Consider the following 3,490-nt stretch of genomic DNA (forward strand, 5'->3'; position numbering starts at 1 on the left):
CTCCACGCCAAGCCACCGAATCCAGGGCCAGCACTGAACTTTCCAGTGGGCAGGCGCCACGGCACTGCCACCTTCTAGCCCGGCTCTTTCTTTCAACCCCTTTTCCAGAGCTCGGGAAGGAGCAGGCTCTGCAGTTTGGCAGTCTGAGTAAAGCACCCTTGCAGCCCAAAGGCCGCCCCACCGATGCAGCAAGTTGCATGCCCCCAGGCGCTAGCAACCTCGCCCACCCACCCTCAAGCCCTAACTTCATTTCTATCAAACTTACAGCAAAGTTGGCCTCAAGTGGCGGTGGAGGCAGTGCTCTCGAGAGGCGCACACCTTGTCGCCTCAGCGTGCCCCCGAGCGGGGATCGGGTTTGCTGGGGGTCTCACCGGGCTGGCGAGTCCGCATGGTATGGCCAGCACGCCCTGGCCGCTGGCGCGCCCCTCTCCCAGGCAGCAGCTCCCCACCCACGCGCCCCGCTCCCAGGCCGGCGCGGGGTAGATCCCTCCGCCCGCAGCCACGCCCGCGAGCGCCGGCGCTCGTTTCTCCAGTGCGGAAACTCGATCTGACTTTCCCTGGCGGCGGGACTCTGAGCCCGCGGGTACCCGGCAAGGACGTCCCGCTACGGGGCAGAGATCCCCTGCTGCGTAAGCAGCCAACTCCTGGCGAGGAGACGAGCGAGTGAGTGCCCAGGGCGATCTAGCGACACTCCGAAGACCAGTGTGGGGTTGCTCTAGTGCCGATGTTAGGTTACGGCCAGCACAGATTTGTGCAGAGAATATGGAATGTTTCTTGCTAGGAAAAGCGAAACATTAGTTTCGCTCAAAAAAAAAAAAAAAAAGTCAGCTAAGGCAAATGAAAAGCTTCCCACGCCTACCTTTAGAATCTCTAGAACCTTCAGAGAATTCCTAAATCTGCATTTGAGTGCCTCGGTTCCTGGGCTGTAATAGCTGGTGTGGGGGGAGGGGGGCCGCGTTGAGTTTAAAGCTTCCAAAAGGTCTGAAAAGGAATGCAGTTAGAACGGAATCGACTACCTTCTTAAATCTACATTACTATCTTGGGGAAAATGAAAGCGCTCCCTCCGCGACCTCTTTTGCAGAGTTAGTTAGACCCTATAACCTCGCCGACCCTGGTTAGGAACCCCAACGCCGGCCTCCCTCAGCGGACACCCCCGACTGCTACATCTGCGGGACAAAAGGCAGCTGTGCCGCCTCGTGCGCTTTCCCAACCGGTAAGTCACACCCCGCAAGCTGTGAACCCAGTCTAACCTGAAACTACAAGTTCCCTAGGGAGAGAGGGAAGCCCCGGTGTCCAGATGCCCCCTCCGTGAACTCTCCCAACGCCAGAGCGCGCAGTCCGGCGTTCCCGGCTGTGAGCCCATCTCAGCGCCGGCAAAGCTCCAATTGCGGGGTCCGCGCACCCTAGATACAGCCGAAGCCTGGAATGCTCCCGGGCATTGGGAAACAGCCCGGAGAAGAGGGCGGACATGATCTCTGAAAGTTTATGGGGCTCGAACATTTTAACATTGTGAGGACAAAGAGATCTGATTTCCCTGGAACTCGTAGACGGGGCTGCAGGGAGATAGGGGCGAGAAAATTTCCTTGGTTCAAAGTTATTGCAGTCTCCTCTTAAAGAAGGTGATTGAAAAAATAAAGATGTCTAGCAGGTTATGGCTGGAAAGGAAAAATAATGCCTGCAGAATGAGTGTGCTGATTCGTAGCCCTAAGAGAACGTGGTGTATTCCCTGCTCATTATTTAGAATATACACAAACTCGCACACCCAACAAACACTATCATCCAAACACTTGGCCACAGCCATACTGCGCAAAGTGCTCCCGGAGTCACATGTCAATTTCATACTTGGAACACCTCGAAAGTAGGTGACCTGATCTCCAAGATCAACCAGTTTACGACCCTTGCCGAATTCTAACTGTTAACACAACACAATCTCACAAGACACACCAACAGTGTGTGTGGGGGGGGGGCGGGAGTCAAGACACCATCACATAACATAAAATAACAAGATTTTTTAAATAGCACAAAAGAATTCTTGGAGAAAATTACCATTCATTCACATATAATGCTTACTCGAGCTAAAACATGTGTTTGAGAATCCCGATTTTCTAGGCTCACTGAGAAACCTAAATTGCTTGGAAGAAGTTGCACTTATTCGCCATAGGAACAGCCGAGAGCCAGAGATGGAGATTTCCTACTATGGTTCTGCCACGTTTTTTACTGATCCTTTAGCCCCAACGAAACGAAATAGAAGTGTGTTTTTGCTACCATCGAATTCTTTAACGTGACAGAGAAATGTAGTTCAAGCTCCACGTTTGTCCTTTTAATAGTCGACTCTCCCTAACCCTGTCCCCAAAGGCTCTTGGAAATTAGGGGACTAGGGGAACGTTTCCGAAAACGGCGCTTTCCTTCGGCACCGCCTCTGCATCCAGGTTATGGCTGGGAAAGAAAAATAATGCCTCGGAATGGCCCCCCGAGTGTATGGTAAGTGAAGGCTGGGGTGGCGGCGACGGAGCTCAAGCCCACGTCCCAGGAGCAGGTCCAAGTTCGTGGTCCGCGAGGGACCCGGCAGGGAGCGCGCGCCTTGCCAGGTATCCTGACTAGAGGGCGCTGTGCCACTGCGAATCACGCGGCCCCGGATGCGCCCTCCCTGGGCACCGTTTCTATAATAAGTTACGTTCAAAATAATGCACAAACAGCATAGCTTTTCAAGTTCTTTTGAACAGTGCTACGTATTTTATGAATTCAAAAACCTGTGCATACCGATCTTTCATTTCTGAGCCATGCACAGCCACATGGGAGTGCAGCTCGCAGAGCGGAGAGCCTATAGGATGCACACGCTTCACTGCACTAGCTTAGAGCCAAATACCCCACGTAATTTCATTTACTTAGAAACTTAAATACATAAGCTTGTACTAAACAAAGAACTCACCAGTCCACCCGAGTCCTCGGTGCTCCGCTTTAAAGTCCTTGGCAGCTCCGTAATCCTCACGCGATTTGGATATTTGTTAAAAGCCGTGCCTGAAGTACCAACTTTGCCTTCCTCTGATCTTCAGCATGTCCCCAACGAGGGTACGATCCGCCTGTGCTGCCCGGACCCAGGTGGCCACATCTCCGAAGGCGTCCTTTCTGGGTGAAACTTGAGCACCAAAAGAGAGCGAGATTAGAGTGCGCAGGGCTAGAGAGATAGCCAAAGAGAAACCAAGTTTGTCAGGACATGCCCAAGCAGCACGCCCCGGAGTTTGGTAGTTGCGGCCGGGAGCGCGGCGGATCACCGCCTCCTTCCCCCCTCCCTCCCTCTTGGAGAAGCTGGGGGAGGGGAGGTGACGTCAGCGCCCCGCCTCGCTCCTCGCCCCGCGGCTCCGAAGGGATACTCTCGTGGGGTGCGCCTCCGGGACAGTAGCGCAGCCAGCTGGGAGGCTATAGCAGGCTCTCCTGCATCAGTTGCGGTCCCTCCCGTGCAGCGTCTGCCGTTCTCTACTCCGCCGTGTCT

The 3,490-nt window shown here is 54.2% G+C and overlaps 1 protein-coding gene and 1 long non-coding RNA gene across 9 annotated transcripts in view; one reads left to right on the top strand and one right to left on the bottom strand.

Moving 5' to 3' along the window:
* Positions 1–3,285, bottom strand: part of FAT1 (FAT atypical cadherin 1) — a 126,092-nt gene extending 122,807 nt beyond the window's left edge. For 2 of the 5 annotated variants that reach the window (XM_015592829.2, XM_015592833.2), the window contains exon 1: positions 860–953. The gene's annotated coding sequence lies outside the window, so the exon portion shown is untranslated. Of the gene's footprint in view, positions 1–265; positions 405–859; positions 954–2,929 lie in introns of those variants that run through there. The other 3 variants (XM_015592830.2, XM_015592828.2, XM_015592831.2) reach the window with 3 other exon arrangements.
* The window catches only part of LOC107195979, a 188,285-nt gene continuing 185,335 nt past the window's right edge, over positions 541–3,490 (top strand). For 3 of the 4 annotated variants that reach the window (XR_001517291.2, XR_001517292.2, XR_003047606.1), the window contains exon 1: positions 942–1,213. This is a non-coding gene — a long non-coding RNA (uncharacterized LOC107195979). Of the gene's footprint in view, positions 664–941; positions 1,214–3,490 lie in introns of those variants that run through there. The other variant, XR_003047605.1, reaches the window with a different exon arrangement.

This window comes from Pteropus alecto, unplaced genomic scaffold (assembly GCF_000325575.1).
Source record: "Pteropus alecto unplaced genomic scaffold, ASM32557v1 scaffold24, whole genome shotgun sequence".
Lineage (NCBI taxonomy): Eukaryota > Metazoa > Chordata > Mammalia > Chiroptera > Pteropodidae > Pteropus > Pteropus alecto.